Source organism: Crocodylus siamensis, chromosome 9 (genome assembly GCF_052110815.1).
Source record: "Crocodylus siamensis isolate JL-2025a chromosome 9, ASM5211081v1, whole genome shotgun sequence".
NCBI classification, from domain to species: Eukaryota; Metazoa; Chordata; order Crocodylia; family Crocodylidae; genus Crocodylus; species Crocodylus siamensis.
In genome coordinates, this window is record NC_143403.1 from 2,997,816 (window position 1) to 3,020,285 (window position 22,470).

The following is a 22,470-nucleotide window of genomic DNA, read 5'->3' on the forward strand; positions in this document are numbered from 1 at the left end:
AGTTCCCGATTGCAAAAATGGTGTCACTTCTACCTAAAACTCACACAGAGGTAATCGGCCCATCTCTTTTGCTGAGGACATGCATCATTTTAGAAGCTCTCTGTGAGTCCAGCGCTAACCCGATGAACATGCCAGCAACAGCATGGGCATATTGAGGACAGTGGCATGAGCCAGCCCTCAGCTCAGTGGAAATGCCATTGGGTCCAATCCTGCCACCAGTACAAGAGCTCCTGTTATATTCTGGGAGAATAAAATCAGTCCTGAAGGGCCTGATTTAAAACCTATTCAAGTCACTGGGAATCTTTCGCTTGATGCCAACATGCTTTGGACTAGGTGCTAAAGAGCAGTCTAAAGAGGTACTTAGGTGCTGAAACATATAGACAGCAGGTTTTCTCACTGATCTATGAACCTAGGTGCTTCTGAAAATCCCTCTGGATACCTATTTGTATTTTTAGGGGCCTAAATACCCTTGAAATCCTGCCCTTAGTGCAAAATGTATAAGTCCATTATGCTGCACAGAATTAGCCCCTGACTACTCTTATACAGACACCCACAGATTTCCATGAACTTTACATGCAGGAACAGACCTGTCACCTTGCAAAAAATAAAACAGGTCCTGCAGATTGATCAACACATCCAGATTCTCTCCCATAGCCTCGCTGAAAACATGGTTAGCTTTCAACAGTGAACGTAAAAGCACGCGGAAATCAGCTCAGAATTCTTTGTCCTCGGTGAGCACATCTACACGTGCATTTATACCACCTTAAATTTACTGCGCAGTAGGTGGAAATAGGCTGGTGTCTACACGTGCAGGCGTTAAAGTGCATTAGCGCCATGTGTGGATTGACTTGGGACTAAAGTTAGTCCCAAGTCAGTCCACACACACAGTGTTACTGTGCAGTAAGGGATCTACATGTGCATTACTGCGCAGTAACCAATCAGGCATAAATTTGATACCGGCATGATGCAGGCAGAAGTCACCATATTTACTGCACAGTATGGGCATGCACATGTGGACATGCACCCATACTGCATTGTAATTTGGGTTACAGCGCAGTAAATGCATACCTGTAGACTCGCCCAGTATTTTGCAAAGTGTTATTGTGCTCTGTTAAACTGCCACTACATTTTGCACCTCATAAGCAGCTGCATTTTAGAGGAAGGGGAAGCAACTGCTGTGTATTATTATTATACCCATTATTTCCACTCACAAAAAATAAATGGTTTATAACAGGGGTCACCAACATGCAGCAGGTGTGTTACAAGTGGTGCAGGAAGCTTTTGTGTGGGGTATGCAGGAAATTCAGGACAAAGCACAGAACACACCATCAGATGGGGCAGGTAGATCGGGCAGGGGAAGGGGATTGCAATGGCACTTGGGGAGTGTGCAGGGCCTAAGCTGCAGCTCACCTGGCCTGCACTGTTATAGGAAGAGTAAAACATCCTAACTGACCCACAGCACCTCTGCCTCGGAGAGCTGAGAACAGAAAAGCAAGCACAGGTTCAGTGAAGCTGTCAAAGCCCAAGAGAGGGGGACAGAATGAGAGAGACACAGATGCTCCCACTGGAAAGCTTTAATGAATGGGTAGACTGGGGAAAGTAGTTTAATGGAGGAAAAAATGCCACACACAGCTTGATCTCAAAATCCTTGAAGCCACTGAAGCCTTTTGCATTTGTAGATTAACCTCAGAGTTTGAGCTAGTGCAGAGTCCAAAAGAGGGGAGCAGAGGAACCGTGTTTTTATAGTTATACCAATGCTTTTCTGTCATATATTTCACATCACTTCACAAAGATGGGGAGAGGGCAGAGAATTAACCCCATTTTACAGACACTGAGGCTCCAAAAAGGTGAAGTGACTTTGCTAAGGTCACCCACCTGGCTAGAGACAGAGAGACAAAGATAGAACCCAAATTTCCTGCCCCAAATCTCCCGATTCAATCCCGTGACCATTGGATCATACTGTCATCGTCGTCATCATCAGAGGCTTGAGAGAGAGACGGGAATGCCGAGGCCAAAAAGAAGAAAGGGGCTCGTTGACAGAGGTCAAGTCCTACTGAGGGGTAAGCCCAATCTCGGTAAGACTCCTTCAGAGTCAGCCCAGCAGCTGGTAGGCATTGGGTACAATTACATGCTCTATTCACAAGATGTCAAATCTGTTTGGTGAGAAAATAAAGATGTTGTTGCATTGCAAGCTACATTTCCCCACGGGGCAGGGGGAGGGGAGGAGGTACTCCGTTATATTAGAAACCTCACGGGATGTTCAGGACACCAGGCTCGTGAAAGGTTCCTCAATCCCAGGCACCAGCAGCTTTATGAAATGCTTTTCAACAAAGCCGCTCGCTGCTGAATATAAATAATCAACCTGTCACGTCCCTGAGCTCGCTCCCGAGGCTGGGAGACCAGCACACGAGCCAGCGTGGCCCTCCCCTTGCACGGGGCGCTGAGACTGGAGACACGAGCCGCGTGCCCGTGCTCCCCTTGCGGGGAGGATCCCCTCCTGACTCACCCAAGGCACTAGCACTAGCCAGGATTTCTCGAGTGCTGCCTTTAAAACAACAGCAAAGGCAAAATCCCCGATCTTCATATTTAAGCAATCCCCCCCTCCCCCCCATCTTAGTCAATTGAGCTGTCTGTGCAATTAGAGCGAACAGCAGCTTGGCTGCCGAGTTTTGCACCTGGGATGGATCTGTTTCTCTCATTATCACCCTACATATGATTTTCCTTTTAGGCTCACATAACTTGATGGTGATGATGGCCCGGTCCTGTGCGTTGAGGCCATTGGGGAATTTATGTCAATGGGGAAAAGATCAAGGCCACTACCTGCGTACAACCGAGATATTCATTTAGAAGTTAGGTTAGATATTAGGAAAAACTTCCTCACTAGGCGGGTAGTAAAACACTGGAACGGGTCACCCAGAGAGATGGTGGACTCTCTCCATCCTTGGACATTTTTAAGACCCGGCTTGACAAAACCTGGGCTGGGATGATCTCCTTGGGGATGGTCCTGCTTTGCGCAGGACTGCCTCCTGAGGTCCCTCCCAACCCTAATTGCCTATGACTTCTAAGAAAGCCAGCTGCACTTTCCAGTGTCTTTGCAAACTAAAATAGGAATCCTTATGTGCACTCACACGGACTTTGCCCTGCTTTGTGTCTGACCACCCAGGTGCCTTGTGCAACGCTTATCTCCACACCACCTGCTTCTTTCCTAAAGTGGAGTAAGGGCCAGGGACCATTTTTTGCAAAAATCTTGTTGGTCTAATAAAAGAGATAATCTCTACTACAAGCCCTGATAGCAAAGGGAAGCACCCATCCTCTCAATAAGCTCGCAGAGATAATCGAAAGCAGCCGGTTGGATGTGACTGCTGCAGCGGTCAGCAAAAAATGGATCTGGGCTTAGTTGAAGAAACAGAAAGTATAACTCAGTGCACATCTATAGTGCATTCATTGCTGCCCAGGGCAGGGGGTCTGCTCAGGTCCCTCCGACCCTACTACTATGAACTACGAAACTAGGGTGCTCATTAATTTACACCGGTTGAGAATGTGTCCCTCTGCATGTGTGAATGCTTAGAGGAGTCTCACAAGAGTTGCCTCTTGAATCACGAGGAGAGGTAAGAAAAGCAAAGCAAAGCAAAAGCAAAAACCTGTTGGGAATATGCACTTGTCAGCACAACTATTTTCAAGACACAGGTTTCAAAGCACAAACGGACCTCAGTTATTTAATTTATTTATAGTCTCAGTTTATAAGACTTCCAAAAGCTATTGGAGCCACACACACAGTGTTATCAGTTGAGCAATACAACTAAAAATAAAAAGTAAGAGCTTCCCCTCCTCCTTTCAAGCCTCCCATTAGGATAGCTCTCAGACCAGGACTGGACCCTCTGTAAAACGGCTCAGTTAAACCGAAGGGAAGGACAGAGAACAAGGGATTTTTCAGGGTTGGGAATCGCTTTACTGAGTACCCCAGTCCTTACTAGCCTCTGGAAAACCTGTCCCTTCAATACCCTGGCAGACCTCAGCTTGGAGAGTTTGTTTTTAAGCTGCAAGCCATGCCGTGCATCTTCCCCTCCAAGAGCCCGCGACTGGAAGCAAGAAGAGCTCTTCCAAGCGTCCTAGGGCACAATCAGTCTTTGCCGAGCGCAGAGCACCGGGGGAAAACAACGGCAGCATCAAGTGTTGACGGATGGTACCACGGGACCCTGCAAAGGCCTGGGAAAGTGTCTTGGAGAGGCTTTTTGAATCAAAACAGAATGCACAGCTTTCGAATGCCTTTCCACCCAAACCTCCAGACCACCACAAATATGATAAACGATTTGAAAGTCAGTTAGGAAGAAAGCAAAACAAAAAATCCCAAACAATCCACGCTCCCCGTTGTGGTTCGCTCATCCAGGCACATGCACAAGTACTCAATTAGCAGAGCAGCTTCACCAGTGCTGAAGTGTATGTTCTCCATTAACTGACTCATAGGTTGGAAATACACGAGGCATCACGAGCCGCCTGCCTAGGTCTGCTGCATTAGTTAGTTTTACAGGCCAGAATAACGTAGTCTCATAAACACCAGGGGAGGATGGAGTCTAGAAAAGGCCACTTGAGAAGGCAGGCTGTCCCTTAGCGCAACTAAGAGAGGCTTACTCTGCAACTCCTCCTCGGAGCAGCTTTCAAGGAAGCCTCCAACCTTCAGGGAAATGGAAAGTCTTATTACCCAGGGGTAAAACTCATGCCATGCACTGAGCCTATGAAGCCTTTGAATTCCACTGAAACCCAGTGCAAAGACTTCAGTACGACGGCTGCCAACTTGGTGAAAACCACGAGAACCAGACACCACTCGAGCCGAAAAGACTCCCAAGTCAGGAGCGATGACAAATGATCCCCTCTGGATCGGTGGGATTGACACACACACATACAGGTCTGTGCCAGCCCCTTTGCACAAGGTAAACCTGTGGCAGAAAGCCACCTTGGTTTCTCCCCAAAAATCTCCACCCTGTGACACTGTGACTAAAATCTCTGGGCTGCAACCATTTGATTCGGGTGGGCCCTGCACACAGGGGACCCCACCCTCGCCTGTCTATTTAGGTGACCTGAGCTGGCTGCAGTCCTGAGGGAGGGGGGAACCTGCTCCCTCTGCCCACGGGACTGGCATCAGCCACCTGGGTGAGGGGCATCTACCTGGGGAGCTGGAATCTGCCCGGTAACAGGTGATGTATTTCAAATTGGTTGGCGGACAGCCAACCGGAGCTGGCCTCCAGTGGACCAGGTGAATGAGGTCACAGGGGCTATATAAGTAGGGGGGGGGAGGAGGCGGGCTCTCTCTTTGGCCATGAGGTGAAGCAGCAGCCATGCGGGGGACACAGAGGAGCTTTACCATCTGAAACTAGCTCTCTCTCTCACCCCAAAACTCATGAGCAAGGAACTGCCTGCCCCCAAAGGGAAACTTCACCTGCCTCTGGAAGATGCTTGTGAGTAAGCTACTCAATCTGGTTAGATATCTAGCTGGCAGTAACACAGATGCGTGATCAAAAGGCTACCTCAGCCACACTGTTTGCTCTTTAGGATTTCTAAGATATTTCTCAATCCTGTACCCTATTTTCACCCTACCCCTGTAACCAATAAAGTTCTCCTTTGTGACCAGTGTGGGAGACTTATTGAGGGGTGGGTCTAAATTATGCCTAAGAGACCCCTTAGGTCTGCGGACTAAGGGAGACTTTACTTTTTGCCCCCTGACTTGGGGAAGTGCCCCAAGTGCCTGTACTGGGTCGAGTACCCGAGGACACAGGGCCGAGACAGTCCCTTCTCGGGGTGGTGGCAGCGAAGTTACCCCCAGACTAGCGAGTGTGCTCCGGGAGAGGGGTCGGCCAAACATAAGGCGCCCCTAGGGAGGCATTCAGAGCCTGGAAGGTGGGCGGGCGCAGGGAGGTGGGCGGCTCAACGCAGGAGCGCCCCCTACTGGCCCGCCACAAACCCACCCAGACTGCTTCCAAAAGCATGCACTTGAGAGATGCCTAGTGCAAAAGGCCCCAACAGGCTCTCGGGTTTTCAGTAACTTCTTGGAGACGCTGACCACGTTCTCCAGCACCCCACTGGAAAAGCCTGCACACACAGGGAGCCCAACCCATGGACAGCCCCTTTTTGTTGGCTCAAACTCCAGTTGAATTTTTGCCATCTTGCCCAAAATATGGGAGAAGAGATGCTGTCCTGATGGGTGGGACTTCTTATAAGCTAAGGGGCTGAGCTGAAAAGCTCAGATCTGCATCTGAATGTAAAGGTTGCATAATTCTGCTCCTTGAAGCTGTCGGAAAGGTTTGGAAGCTCAAGTCTCATTACAGTTAATGGGCCCAACTCCCATGGGTAGCTTTGGAAATCAAAGCCATGTGCCTGGGAACCAATTCAGAATTAAAAGTGGTCCCCAGAGGTCTCATCTAGTGCCTTAGTCAACTGAGTTTTGGAAGGAATTAAAAAAAAACCAACCCTCTCTCAGTGGCCTTGTGATGTGACCTGAGCCAGTAGAGCTGGCAAGTTTCCGACCATCAAAACAAAACGCCATGAGGAAGGCTGTTGTTGGGAGCTTTGCCATCGGAAAAAACCACTAGAAAGCTTTGTCATCTCTCTGTCTGTTAGAAGTGATATGTCAGTTGTTTGCATAAGTGCCTGGCACCAGCCCAGTCCTCCACAGTATAAATACAGGCACAGAATATCAGACCATTCGAGATTACAGTAACATGATTTTTCAAGCACCGGAGAAGGAGGAAAATTTGTTTTAAGCATCCCCTGTTTTGCAGGACACCATGGGTCAAAACAACAGCAACTGCATCATTAGTTCCTGGGTCTGAGCTGCACATAGACAACAGTCTCGTTCAGAAATCCCCCTTGGAGACAACCTGAGAGTGGGGTTAAATAAAAGAAAACAGAAGTGCTAGGATCTTCCTTCTGGCCTTTCATAGACAGGATCCCAATGAAGACTCAGGAGTCATTATTCAACCATGAGATTGGCTTCTCCCACAGCCAACTTGGGGTAAGCATCCATTTCTAAGTGAGACAGGGCTTAAACCAGAGGCCCCTGGTCTTAGTACCCTCATACTGGATGCAAAATCCAAGGCCAGGACCTGGATTCAGTTTTCACATCTGCCTTTCTTCTATGCTCAGCAGAGCTACAACTCATGTGCCTCTCCAGCCACCCAAGAAACTGGAGGTATTTTAACATCCAGGATTGCATGCTGCAGTGCTGGAGCTATTCTGGATAAATGCACAGAGATGTCTGTCTGGAGGAGGGGGACAGCCTCAGGATTAAAGCAGGGACCCTGCTCCAACTGCCCCAACCCTTCCACCCCATCTTCCCCCATCCTCTCTCCCTTGGTTATTTGCATTTGAACATACATGTAGAAGCCAATTTGAGGGCATGCAAAAGCTTAGATAATCAAGAGTCCATGCCCAATAGTCATGGCCAACCTAAAATTCAGGATCCCACCACCACCTAAACTTTGAGAGTTGGATCCAATCTCTGCAGCTCCAGGTGGTCCACAAGTCTCAGCCCAAACCTGCAGACACACGAGCCTGACAGCTTGTATAAGTTTGTGCAAGCCTCCAAAATAATAGGTTCCTGTCCAAAAAAACCAACCTCTGGAGGTTCACCCATCACTGCTTTTTATGCCTCTCCTTAGTAATAAGCACACTTAGCAGTATGAAACCATTAGGCTGAAATGAAGAGTTTATTTTGTTCATCTTGCCAGAGCTTCCAGTCTGCAGAACAGGAGTTCAGATGTAAATACCCGGGTTAACCCTGCAAAACGTGTGACCGAATAACTACCAAGCTTGTGCCCTTCCAGCACAGCACATGCGTCTGCCCAAGGACTACTGGATGAGCACAAGATGATTGTGACAAGGGAGTCCTGCTGGCTAAATAATATCACCCGCGATCTATTTTGGACACATTGCATTTCAATTGTAAAGAATGTACATCTTAAAAAATCATTTTATCAATCAAAGAAAAACACCACGCAGCTTGTAAAGAGATATATGCTTGTCTAGTATTTGTTTTAGGTTTGGGCAAGACACAGCTGGGTGTTGCTTCGGAGGCAGCACAGAAATGGCAGCCAAGGACAGCCAAGCATGGACCAGAGCTGCAGCAGTAGGTGCTATAGCACGCAACCAAAACAAAAGATGCTCCTGCCCCAAAGACATTACAATATAACAATCAGAACAGATGGAGACGGCGGGACTACAAAGAACCGACAAGACAATACCGGTTAGGATGAAGGGCAGGGATTTCAGTCCGGCAGCAACCTAAGTGCTTTGTAGGCAAAGAATAGCTTTAAGGAAGGTCTTGAAGCGGGATATGGAAGTGATTTTGTGGATATCCATGGGGAGGTCTCCAAAACTTTAAGAGGCAACTTGTAGGGAGTGGGAAGAAGAGGGGAAAGAACACAAGAGAGCTTGTTAGAAAATGCTAGAAGAGCTGGACCATGCGAGTCAGAGGCAGGAGCTGACCTCTCAAAACAGAATGAGAGATGACATGAAGGGTCTTGAAAGACTGGACCTTGGAAGCAATGGTCAAGCAGGAGCCAGCAGCGAGATGGGCTAGGAAAGAGATGAGCTCGGAAAATTACCTTTGCAGCCATACGGGCAACCCTGCTGAGCGCGGTTTCCCTATAACGCTCATTTAAAATTGATACCTGATTTCACTTAGCGCTCAGCGAGTTTCGTTGTAATGCTTGCGATTGCCATCATGGGCCATTAAAAACACTTGTTGGATCGTCAGACACTTCCGGTTTCACTTAACACTCAGTTTTTCAGGAACTGATTAAGAGCACTACATGGGGACTAAAGAGGGACAAGGCTTCCTGTTTCAAAGCCAGAGAAAAGGAGGCAGCAGGCATCATGATTTGGGTTGGAAAGGAAAGGGTGTATCTTAGACACCTTGTGATAACAGAATCTGCAAGGTTTAGCTCGGATCTGAGGACCGAGACCGAGGTCGCTGTCAAAGTTGATGCCCGGGATATGGGTCCGAGTGACAGTAGCACAATGGTCAAGGACAGAGGGAGCGGGGTGGGTACTTCAGGCTTCATTTCCAGCTGTATTGAGCTTAGATGTCTGCAAAGATGCATCCGAGACAGGGTGAGAGTTCACTTGGGACAGAAAGACTACGAGTCACTTGCACGGAGATGGTAGTCAGGCTGGTGTGGATGGAGAGTGTTACCCAGACAAAGGACACAAGGGAGAAAGAAAAACATGGAAGATGGCCCCCGTGGGACCACACACAGGAGACTGGGGAGTATGGAGGAAGATCCTTGGACAGACGTGCTGACACAGCAACCAGAGAGACCAGAGGAGGACCCAGCCACAGAAGCAAAGAGAGGACGAGATTTCAAGTCGAGGAGCTTGGCCAATGCTGTCGAGATCAAGGATGAGGAGAGAGTCCCGTCAGAAATGGGAAATAAGCTTGCCTCTGGCATCCAACCTGGGGAGACCGTCCCCGGTCCAGGACTAGAGCGTTTATGGGCATATTCAATGCTGGATTTTCCTTTCCAAAGCCCAAAGCCAATGCGAAAGGCAGCTGGAAAGTGGTTTACAATCTCAACGCGGGGGTCACCCTTATTCTGCCAGCTTCACAAATAACATCATGCCAGCAAGGTGCCTTCCAGCGCCAGAATTAATGAACAGGAAGACCCACGACAAAAATAAGAGATCTTGCATTTTGTAGTGCCCTCTGCAGTTTTGCAGTGCCTAGTACAACCACGAATCTCCAGACAGCTGCACTTAGCAAAGCAAGGCAGCTTGCCTCCAAATCTTTTTTTTTTTTTAAATAAATAATGATAATAATGAAACAACTCTGTAAATAAAAAGGAACTTGACAGATTTAAAGAGTACAAGCTTCATTAAGCATGAGCAGCCCAGGCCCCTATGCACCACTTAACTCCCTCTTAAGGGCCGTAAGATGGAGATTAACCAACTCATAACACTCAGTACTGGCCCTCGGTGAAGAGGTAAACTTCACCCCGGGGGAACACGCTCATTTTTAACTGGGCGGTAATAGCAACAACGGCATCAAGGAGTCTAAGACTGAGTCATGGAAATGCATTTCACTTTAACTCTCCTTACCCCGAAAGTACAGCTGGGAAGATGGTGTCACATGCAAAAGGAATTGTATTGTTCTCATTTGCAGATCTGAGGCTTGGCTATGCCGTCACAAGCGACCAAGTGGCACATGGCTACTCTACACAAGGGGGAAAGTGGAAACTCCCAACATCCTTCCTGCTGCGGAAGAGGCATGAAATCCCACGGGAAGTAGAAAAAGGTTGAAAAATCCCAGAATAATTTAAGGGAATTTCCACATCTTCTGTTTCAAACTTTTCAAAACAAAAGTGTGGGGGCAGCAGGCAGGGGAGAGGGGTTGTTTTATTGGGAGGAGGGTGCTGGCAGGATTTTTTCAGGAACAAAAAAACATTAAAAAATAAGCAGATGTTTTCCAGTTGGCTTCAGCTATTGACAACCGAACATATTTTTAAGTTTTGCATTAAAAAATAAATAAATGAAACACAATTATCCATAAAACTCAAACCCCGTTCTTTTGTGCAATGATGAATGTGTTCCTTTCAAGGTCGCCTACTAGGTGCTCTGCTCTTCTAACAGAAGTGAGACTAGCTGGTCAAGAGTATAACCCTGCTCACTGCGTTACAATTAAAAGACGCTTTTAGAAGTCAAGCGAGCAGCCATTGCATTTACCCAACCCAGCCAGATCCAGCTGTGTGCTTCTCTTGCAACTGCTGATGGTGCCACAAGCACCTGCACCAGTACAAAGATCTGGATCTACAATGAACCTTGCACTAGACGGAGGCGGGACGAGGGGGTCCTTCTGGGACAAAATGGAAAATTGTTTCCTGTTTAAAAGAAAGTCTTTTCAAACAAGTAGTCTATGACCTTGATCGTGTATTCGGATATTCTTCTTCAGAGGATGCTTATGCCTGCGTCTCCACAGACCTAGCAAAGCCATCAGGGCCCCACCTATAATGGAGCCTTGGTAGGCACCAACTTTTCTTGGAGAAATTCAGACCCTGAGAGGTGCAAACGTTGACAAATTCTCTGGTCCCTCAAAGTCCACACGGGAGCTTTGATTTGCACTGCCTGGATTTTTTTCTAATTCCTCATGGGCCTCAACTTAGTGATTCCAAAAGCAAGTGGTTGAATTGCGGTGGCCAGCACACAAAACCTCCCCTTCTCCCTCATGTTCCACGCTGTTTTCACCCGAAAGAGTGCAATGACCCTAATGCCTTTGAACCGCAGCCCAGGAGCACGCCGCTGCATTCGACACCCAGGGTAAAATTCATGCCCGTGCAAGAAACTAGCCCTGGCACCCCTTACCAACTGTGCCAGCCCTTCAAAATGGGAAGTCATCAGAGTATACATTTGCACCAAGGTAAGCATCAGGCTTTGTGATTTATAATATAACACCATGTCGATGTGTCTGTGTGCTGCTGCTCCCCTCAACTTTGTCCAAGAGCCCTGGGTACGTCCAGAAGAGCTGACGCTTGGTCCCGTCAGCCTACAGAAACCAAAGTGAGTTGTGTCATGGATGATGTGGGCTAGCCGCCTCGGCTTAGCGGGGTCAATGCAGCCAATGAGTCAAAATGCGTCGACGCTGGTTTTACCCAGCCTGAGGTTAATTCACATGGGGACTTTCTGTGGCTCCAGCATGCCCATTGCAGCAAAGCTCGGCGGGGCTCGGTTGTCTGAGTCCGGAGAGCAGGGTGGAATTGCAATGGTTTTAATGACTCAAGTCAAACGGTGCAGTCTGGGGTTTTACATATTAGCTTTGTTTCACCAAAAAATGAAAATACTCAGCTTGCCCAAGAGTGACTCTATTAGTCACCCTGGGTTTTGGGAATTCTCTGAGTGGTAATGGGATTAGCAGATAAATGTGGGTTTTCCCTCTTGTGAGTCCAGTCTTATTCAGCCGGGGTGACATTCCCACCGAAGCAGAAGGTCAGCACAAATCCTATTCCATACGTATCTCCTAAGCACAATATAGACTGCCTGAATTTCCATCATTTGGATAGTGCAACATGCTGGGAAAATCCCCTTCAGATTCCTAACAAATAAAAAATGTAACCGGTGCCCACTGCAAGACCCATTTCTGATCCGTGTCAGGACAGGACTTCTGGGGTTGGGATTGGGGCTGGCCAGGTGCCCATACAGGGTAATGAAGAAGTACCAAGCTCCAGTTGCAATTCATGCCCATGTAGACAGCAATCAAAAAAGCAGGGGGAAAAAAACTTAACTGCCTCCTAATTACTTCATGATTTCCTGACAAATCCCAGAACCAAGGGGAATATCAGATTGAAGCTTATTTGCTTTGGGTCAGGAGTATTCAGGGATGAGTGTCATCCTTAGGACACAGGTAGCTTTGAACACTACAAACAGTAGTGCCGGATCTCCTTAACGCAATGGTCTGGAAACCAGGGATCCATTTCCTATTGTCGATTTTCCCATGGTAGTGGGTCAGCACTGTTCCTCCACAGTCAAAGCAGTATGAAAGTACTAGAACTAGAAAGGAGTCAGGATGCGTCTTCCCTAATCTTCCTTTTAAAAAAAAATCTTTCTGGAGTGTGGTTTTTAATGAGAAGGTAATTGAACTCAAACCTACTCCCAAACCTAGCTTCCTCAGCACTGCTCAGTGAATACTTTGAAATGCTCTCCCTCCCAACAGGTGGGTGATAAGTCACTTACCTCACCAGGTCAGCGCTTTCCACTCCTGTGTTTCCCAGAAGGATCAGCGGGCTAACGGGATGGGGCGTTCCAGGCAGAGGATGCCAGCTCCTTGCAGGAGTTCATGAAAGATGAAGCTGGTCCAAAAAAAAAAAAAAAAAAAAAGAGCAAGAAAAAAAAAAAAACACCATGAAAAAATGATTGCAAAACACTGAAACTGTGAAAAGTTTTCACCAGTTCTACCTAGAAACTACAGAAGTCATTTTGCAATAAGCTGGCAAATGCCAACCTAATCCAGACAAGGCTCTTTGGGTAAATCTGATATAATTTATTAGACCAACTCAAACAGGTGGGAAAAAGTTCTTCTTTGCAAGCTTTCAGGTATAAAGCTTGCAAAGAAGACTTTCTTCCAACTATGAGTTTACCCGAAGAACCTCATCTGCCTGTGTCCTTAGACTAACACGGCTACAACCTTCACCCCTGTAACCTAATCCAGGGTTTTCCCACGGGGGGAGAGTGATGGGGGATTCTTCAATCTGAATCACTCCCCTCTGGGGCTAATCTGACTCACTGCTGACCCAACCAGCGTCATATCACTGGAGAGACAAAAATCAACGAGTCATTTTCAAAGGTCCAAACTTTCCCAACCATGGTCAGCCAAATCTCAGCTTGCAAGAGAAGAGGCACTTATCTCACTAAGCCAGCATGATGCGACCGGTCTTATCCATCCGTGAAATCTGGTTATGTCTTTCACAGGAGCTAATCTGCCCCACACGTCACAACTGTACCTGGGAGCCTCACCACGCTCCTTTTAGTAGGACAATGCTATTACAGCCATTTGATGGATGAAAACGGCAGCACACAGAAGCTAAGGAGCAGCCAAAAGAAAAGTCAGTGACAGAGTAAGGCAATGAGCTTTGTTTCCCAAGTCCCAGACCAGCGAAGTAATCACTAGCTCATTAATCACCGCTTTATAGCTCCTGCCTGATCTCACCATAGTGTGATGTCGAGCGGTAGACTGCAATGGCTGGAAAATAAACTAATTCCCATGTTTGGGGGGTAAATGACAGGTCTGACAGGGGTATAACTGAAGAGGGACCCTGGCCTTATATTTTTGGCTTGCATCGTCAAAGCCTAGTACGGTGGTATAATCACCGCACACAGGTCTAAAATATCCATCATTGTAGCATCTGGTGACAAGCATTCAGTGCACAGGGAAAACCTCGATGTATAAAGAAATTAATGTTTTGGGATTGACTTATGCATACATAAGGCCCCCCCACCTATTAACACTGACAAAACAAGCACATCATAAGAGAATTATACCCTTTGGTCACGTTTTATATCCCTCTCTTGCCTTTTCAACTCAGTCAAGTGGTCTCTTCCTGGGATTGTTTGCACAAAGGGAGAGGCTCTTTTAAAATGAGATCTTTCATCCATCCGCAGCTCAAAATCTCAGACCTCTTACCACAGCCCGGAAAACAATCCTGGGAGCCATCGGTGTGCAGCAGTGGCACCGCGACGGGACTATCATTAGAGCTAAGGGCACGCCTCTGATTACACTATATAATCACACACGTACGGAAAACTTTTCTAAATAGCGACTCTGATCATAAACCTATGTATCATGAAGGGCTTTAAATCTGAGCCTGCAGTTTTGTGCACACAACTGGTTTTCACAGGCGATTGCATACACAGTGCTGCAGGCATGTATTTGATTTCTCTTTTGCATGCATAGTACTGGCATTAAGGCCCCGGTGGTGCAGACATTTATGGCTGTGAGGGGCTTTACATGCAACCATGGGCCACAGAGACCAAAAGGACTGGCACGGTTCATCAGCATAATGCATCTCAGGTGAGCAGCATAAAGCACACTCACTGATTTCAGAGGTTTAGTGGCTACAGTTTGCAAGCTATAATCCTGGTTAAAGGCCTTTGTTTTACAGTGTGGGACACAGGAAGAGGATTAGGGCAGGAAAGATTTTAATGAGCTTTGAGAGAAAAGAAATAGATCACATAGTGGTCCGATCTGGTTTAAAACACTTCCAGACATTTCCTTTTCTGCCTTTCTTTTCTGTAAATTGTCCAGTGAAGACATCTAATTAAATCAGACGGTGGGGCTAGGGGGAAGCACACAGACATGGATTGCTCTAAAGTGAAGCTCCTCAGAGGCATTTTTAAATTCAATTAAACTTCAAACACACGCATTTGCAAGGGCGAAGAGCACAAAAGGCCCTTGCCGGCTTACCTCCTTCGAACCAACAAACAAACAACAAGCACAACCTTTCGGCAAGTGTCCAGTGCAAGCCAGAGAAAAACCATTACAGTTAAAAAAAACCACCACCAACAAAAAACCCTAGAAAACAATTAAAGCCTGTCAGGCTCCCCTTCATCCTTCTCCCCCTTTGCAAATAGGCGTGCAGAGCAGAGTTTGCCAGCTGATACTAACGGGTCTTTGACCTTGGCAGCCTGCTCGCTCCTTAGCCTCGGAGAGTAGGTGGAAGAATCGGCGTGTGGGATAGAGAAGAGAAGTTGCAGGCCACGGGGCTCCTTCGCAGGCCCCAGTTGCGCCGAATCCGGAGGACGAAGAGCATCGGGCTGACTCTCCGCGGCAGGGGACAGCTCCCAACGAGCGGGCAAGTGCAAGCGTTGTGCAGCTGCTGCGTGGGAGGTAGGAGCTGGTGGTCTCCAGCAGGGTTAAGAAAGCCTCTCCGTGCAAAGAGCACGTAGAAGGTCATTGCCTTCATCCTGCTGTTCGCACAAACCCACGGTGCCTCTGGGAAAGCGAGACTCTTCATGTCTTCGCCGCAGGCGGACAGGGATGAAAAGCTCCTCAACTTCCAGACCACCCTCCGTGGCTGCCTCTTGAGGATCATGGCAGTGCTTTGGCTCGTGCTCTGAGCCTGAGACCCCTGGCAACTCTGGGCAGGATTTCTTCAAAAGACCTGATCATGCAGAGCCCTGACTGAGCGCTGTTCAGGCCAACCCCGCAGCTGCACTACATTAAATGCCAAACTGAAAGACGCCAAAGCCTAAAACTGTTGCCACTGGCAAAGGGTCTTGAGGGGATGTGATCAAGCTCTCTGCCTTCTGAGCTACGGAGAGCAGCCATTAAAAACAAGAGTTATTTGTGGTGACGAATGACCTTAAGTGCTATCAGCTGCCCTGTGTTATGATACAGCCCACAGGTTTCCAGGGCAGTCCAACTTCTCTTCTCTACATTGTGGCTCCATGGAGAGCAAAATTAGAAGGCAAACTGTGCTGGAGGTAGCCAACAGAAAGATGCTGATTTTGGGAGAAGAGCAGAAAGATGTGGTCGAGTGCATTCTTTTGAGTCAAGAGAATGGGGACCAACTGCAGCATCAATGCAATGCACTCCTTTTTTCTCATCAACCATTAAATGAGATGTGTTGGAAGTCTCTAATGCACCTTCTGATATCCTAATTCTCTCTCTCTCTTCGGATGTAGGCAACCATTGATCCTCTGGATCATAGTGTATGTATAAGACGTCTAGTCAGGTGCCTGATGAATCCACTTGTAGGGAGTCATGCAACCAGCACACTAGGACCTTCAATGCAATGCACCTAGGCAAGAGTATGGAGGACTGGAGGCTGCCCAAGACCTCCCATCCCACCGTTAGACCATCGAGACACAATCCAAAGGCCAGACTGAGCCCAGATGTTTAGTGCCTTGACCGTTGCATCTTCTTCCAGAGAACAACAAAAAAGAACCAGTGCTGACAGCCTAATGCCTCAACAAGGGTGCTTTTCCATCAGGATGATGTCCCCCTTGACCTTCTCCAACCAAGAAGTGCCCACAAGGCAATGAGGGCTGGGGTTTTGAGATGCCCTGTACTTGCCTTACTCTGGAGGTTGCAACATTACGGGATTTTATAGGAGCTACCCTGACACGAGTAGCCCTGCCACGTTGCCACCAGGTCCTCCAGTTGGATGCAGTTTATGGGCATGCCCAGGACCACCTCTGAGTATGCATGCGTGTAGAAGACAAATGTTCTAGGAAATACACCGTGAAACCGGCAAGGCGCATTGTAAGCTAAAGCTCAGCAAGGCCAAAACCCCGTTCCATTCACTTTTCATCGAATTCACTGGCACCACACTCAGTAGACTTAACACTGACAGAGGGAAGAGTAATTTCAGAACATAATGGACTGGACTAGCCAGCGCCGCTCAGGAATGTCATGAGGAGAAAAGACTGCTGAAAGGAAACGCGTGTAAATGTGTGTAGAACAGAAGACCGAGAGTCACGACTCTGGTCTTGCTTCGAGAAATGAGCTTCCTATTCGCCGGCTTTATTTTATATTTTTTTCTAGTTTCTTCCAATGTAATTTGACTCCCTTACGCACACTTGAGGGTGTACTGATGTACAAGTTACACTTCCCGTGTGCATCTGGCCATATGTTTTTATCACTTGGGTCTTCTGGGAAGTATAGAAATATGTTGCAGTTTTTCAACACAGTCTCCTTTGTTTATACCTTTGTAAACTCCCTATTCATCAAGGCAAACGAAAGTCTGTACTCAGCGCTTATCTGATTGGAGTGCCTGTTTGATTACAACCATGCATAGCCTGTGATGGCTTTGGTGCATACAAAATATAAACAGACATGGTGATTACTCCCACAAACCCTAAAAAAGGAAAGGTTTTTTTATTTTATTTTATTTTCTTCATAGACAAGTAACCACAAAACAAACAATTACCATCTGCAAAAGAAAGTGCCTTCATTCCAGGAACGCGAGGAGGTAGGAAAGCTGCCTCTAAAGAATGGGGTCAGATGCACATATGGACACTCTGATGAAAGAGATTCAAGTTAGATATGGTTTAAAAAAACCAAAAAGATAGAAGGACTTGTTTTGGGTTTTTGTGTTCTGGGGGAGGCAATGGTTTTCACGAAAATTACTTTTCGGGTTTGCCCTTAGCTTTTCCCATTAAAATATACGTAAGCACTTGGAAAAGCAAAGCTTGTAAAGTGAGCCCCTTCTAATCAGTCAGCAACTGAAGGCGGGCCAAAGCTACAGCCCCGCGAAAACTAATTATACAAGGAAGCGATTGCAGCCTCGTTGTGTCACTGCGCTCTGCTGGATGGCATCTGATCTGATCGACTGCGTCATTGGCCCCGTTCTGCTCAGAACAGGTAGGAATCTCCATTCCCTCGGGGGCCCGTCCAGACTCCTAACAACCGCTACATTTGTACATGGTAGCAGCTTTATACCGTAGTTTGCACCTCAGTGGCACTTTGCAAAAGCTAAATTAAGCTTAACACAACCCGGAGCTGAGCAACACTATCCTTTTCTATGAGCAAGTGAGCAGGGGCACGGAGAAGTTAAGAAACTCACTCCAGATTGAAGCAGGAGGGTCGATAACAGAGCTGGAAATCAAATCTAGAACTCCAGATTCGGTCTTTAGCAATGATCGTCCTACAATCCCCGCTCCGATCACAAGTGTATTCAATACTTCTGCCCTCATCCACAAGTCGTTAAAAAATGAAAAGCTTTAGCACACCCCTTCTTGCCTCAAATCTTCTTCCTGGCAGCTTGCACACTCAACCTGTTAAAATTCAATTACAATACATGAGACGCTAGGAAAACCTCTCATCTCGCTTTAACAGAACATCAGGGTCATTACATCGCCATCAAGCAACCAGCATGGAGGCAGTTAAAACCAGCTGAATAATCCTAAGCTTTTCTTTTCCCCACCAAAACAGGTCAAGTTGACGTTTTAAAATAACAATAAAGAGACGGGCTTAGGAAGTTTTACTAGCATTCGCTCTGACACATCAAAACCTCCAGCCACAGCCCCAAGCATTGGCCCTTTGTGCAGTTTGAAGACTGCGATGAAAGCTTAAGTGAAAGGTCAGTTTATATTTTAGCAACAACAAAAATTGCTGCATTTCTTGAGGGGTTTCTTTTGTAATTTAATTTAATATATTTCTCCACCACAGCACAAATTTGTTAAGTAATGAAGTTTATATTACAGGGCATTCGGTCTACAGAACATGTTTATTTCCAAGGGCCTGATGTTAATCAGTGTTGCTCTACTGATTTCAGTGGTACTACTCCCCTGATTCACACCAGCCATGGATCTGGCATAAAAAAGGGGGAAAAACCAGATTCTCCAAGTGCAGATTCTTTCTGTAAAGACGAGTAGGTAACAAAGATGGTTTGTAGCGCATGGGACTCGGGACATTTATGACCCTGGTTCAATTCCAGCCCTGCTCAGTAATGACTAAATGTTGTTTTTCTCTTAAAGGTTCCTTAAGTAAGCTGGTATCACTCTGCTCACTACTGGACAGGTATCCACTGCAGATTGGAGAAACCCTGGTCACACTTGGACCCCTTCGTGTGTATTTTTGGCACAGAAGGTCAAGGACTGGATGGGCAGCGAGAGGAACTCTTGCTCTCCCAGCACACTTCTTGCACCTTCACTTGCATGGCCGCTCTTCCTACTCAGTGAATAAAGAGATGACATCCATCCCCAGAGCTGCCAATTCATTACCTTCCTTCGTTTTATCCCAAGCAATCTTCATTTTGCTCTGCATATCAGACCCAGTCTCTGCCAACCCCCTTGGAGTACCCCCAGCATCCTAATAAGAAGCATTATGCATTATTATTATTGCAGACTTCTGAAGGGCAGAAGTCCTCTCAGAAAATACTACAAGACCACAAACTGACTTTCAACCCTGATCAAAGCTAAATTGAACACAGATGAAAAATACTGGTGTTAACTGCTTCTCCCACCTGAGGGTCTTTCACATTAACCATTTCTAAAGCAATAGGCTGTTCTTATATATTTTTTATATATACTGATTCCTGTTTTCTTTACAGAGGCTCATTTTTTTTTACACACATGCATGAAGAAGATGACTGGCATATGTGCAAACATATTTTAAACCAGCTCCAACAAAGAAAATGATCCAAAGCAAATTTAAAAGCATCCCTCCAAGTGACACATGAGAATGATTTACATTACACACTGACTGATAGCCACATGCCGTATTATTTGGTGTTCGGTATATTTTTTGTTCTGCAAGATTTCTAATAATGCTCATAAAGCTGAGTTGGAAAGTTCATGTTTTGCTTCCAGTGGTTCACTGTAAATGTAAAAAGAAATAATCTTTGGAGCAAATCTCACTAACCCTCTGGATTAGAACATATTTGATAAGGCACCACATGTAAGCATGAAGCAATGGTGGGTTTTTCCCCCAATCTCTCTTCTTTTAATTTGAACAAGCAAATTGAAAAAAACAGTCTCAAAATCAATTTGTCACAAGTCTGTCCAGAAGTGCAGTGGAAAATGGTAAAGATTTCAAACACCATTTAGAAAGGGATAGCTGTTGATTTAAGCAGCTAATGCAAGCAAAATGGACAGTAGAGAAAACACGAAAGCAAGACATGGTTTTCTTTGGTTTCTTATGGGCCCCCTGCATCTTTCATGGGAAAGACATCATTGTCATAGCAAAACTCATCACTAAATCAAAAATCACATGAGTTCCTTTAAAAACGAGAGGCTTTTTCAGATGAGCTTGCAGCCACTTTCTCTGCTGCAAAAAAAGGCCAACATTAGTAACTGGGAACATTAACAAAAGTGTAGGAGGATCCATTCCTGCGGTGAGTGTGGAGGAGCTGATGGGCTAGCACTTGAGTGCAGCTTCTCCCCTAAATAACGAGTATCATCTGCCCAAAATCACCTCTGGCCACCTCAGTTCCCTGCCGGGACTTTGCCGAGATAATGCAGATCACCCTGAATTATACACCTGGGTTCATATGTGAAGAGGGACAGTCCAAGCCATTAATCATGTCAGATACATTTGTACCCACTGGTGAGTGCCTGTCCCCACCTGCACCCAGCCTGCAGACAATGCAAACTGATCCCAGCTCCTAACTATGGAGCCTGCCTCTTTAGCTCAAGCTAACAACTTGCACATCTAGCTCTGCAGAGCTGATGTTCAGTTCCTGGAACAAGGCAACATGGTATGTCCCCTGGCACTTGCATAGTGTCAGGCATGGGCCTCAAGGTTGCATTATGACCACTTGTCAGGCCTCAGCTTCTACAGAAGTCCCTGTTCCTCACACCTGTCCCTGAAATGCAAAATGCCTTACTAAGTCACCAAGCACCCCATCTTTTCCCCAGGAGGTCGTGGGGGATTTTTTAAATTTTTATTTATTTCATTTATTTATTTATTTTATACTTTTAAGACCTTATTTCAGTACAAGCAAATATGCCTTGGATGTTCCAGAAGAGCTGAGTTGGTCCTGTTAAAAGTATGTGGATCAAAGGTTCATTTGTTCAGTTCCTAAATTGTTCACAACATCTGCTAGGTTGTTATTCTTCAGCAATGCTTGGGAACGCAGTATAAACATATTATTTGGAAGAAAACAGCAGCACAGCATCTCTCACATCTCCTTTACAAGATGCATTATTTTTTTATTGCTCAGAATTACAATTCTCTTACTCAGAGACAGTTTGGTGAGATGAGCAGCGGAGCAGACAGTTCAGGAAGAGAAGTGGCCCACACCCTACAAATCTTTATCGCCAATGCTTCAACTGCAACAGGCATTTTTTTGAGGTTAGAGAAATCGTTCGCTTTTGTGCTTGTAAACTTTTACCCCTCTCTGTGTTTCCAGGAAATTATGAGATGCTGCGAAAGAAGCATGATTCAGTGCTATCCGGAGTAGATGCACACCAAGGAATGCCTACGCCTGCAAGAGTCAAGTCCGGATTCAAACTTTCCCTTGGTTCAGAGGCATGCAGCGCAGGACCCGAAGAACAAGTGTGGACATAAGTTATGGCAGGTTATGCAAAACTGCATCCTCGCATTCAGATCCAAACTCTTCCTACATTCAGGAAAGTTCAGGAAAGGAGCTCACATACACATACCCTGGCATAAATCACATCTGTTTTGTATACTGATATAAATTACCTCGGATCAGAGAGATGCAGCCATGATTGAGCTTTGTCAGTAGGTGGCAAGAGAGCAAATAATAGCTTCCCTGCCTTTAGCAAGCTCCCTCGAACAAGGACACGCTGTCTGCACCATTATAGCTTACACCAGATTTCACTCCCAATTCTTTCAAGGTATTTCTCCAGTGGACTGGACAAAGTGACCCTGGGCTAGAGATCTGCATCATCTATCTACTCCTTTATCTACACTGATATAATGGGGATGACAATATATCAATAGGTAGATAGATAGCTAGATAGATAGATAGATATCATCCACCCAGGTCACCTGCTCAGGCCCATCATAGTACCATAGTACTTAGGGTCAGAAGAGACCATTTCCAGTTTCTGCTATCAACATTATTACTATAATTATTATTACTACTGCTACTATTAATATTTAGATTTTGATTCCTACCCAGAAAGGCTCTCCAGCAATCAGAGCTCACGGCTCGCTGTGCTAGATGTTTGTCCAAATTCGCATGACGACTGGAAACAGAACACAGTTATCTCGGCTCCCGGTCGTCTACTCTTACCATTACACATATTCCCTCTCTTCAGACCTTTTGATATTATCTTTGCACTTCTTACTTCCATCCAGCCAATTTCCTCAATGTTCCCTTTAAGCCAAGGAAATGCAGCGCAACTCGTTCTTAGCAAACTGAAGTTATTAATTTAAATGCTTGAGACTGCAGCATTTGATTTTGAACTCCAAAGAAAGGGAGAGCAGGAGTGGGGAGATGGCATAGGGTTGCGTCTGAATTATCTGCACCTTTGCACACGTGGGAAGCGCATCTCAATGGATCCAGAGACATCCAGAAG

At 46.3% G+C, this 22,470-nt stretch overlaps 1 protein-coding gene across 1 annotated transcript in view; it reads right to left on the minus strand.

The window, feature by feature from the left end:
- ZNF469 (zinc finger protein 469) overlaps nt 1–22,470 on the minus strand; it is a 361,499-nt gene that overhangs the window by 244,231 nt on the left and 94,798 nt on the right. Inside the window, exon 4 of the mRNA XM_090063861.1 lies at nt 12,715–12,830. The gene's annotated coding sequence lies outside the window, so the exon portion shown is untranslated. The remainder of the gene's footprint in view (nt 1–12,714; nt 12,831–22,470) is intronic.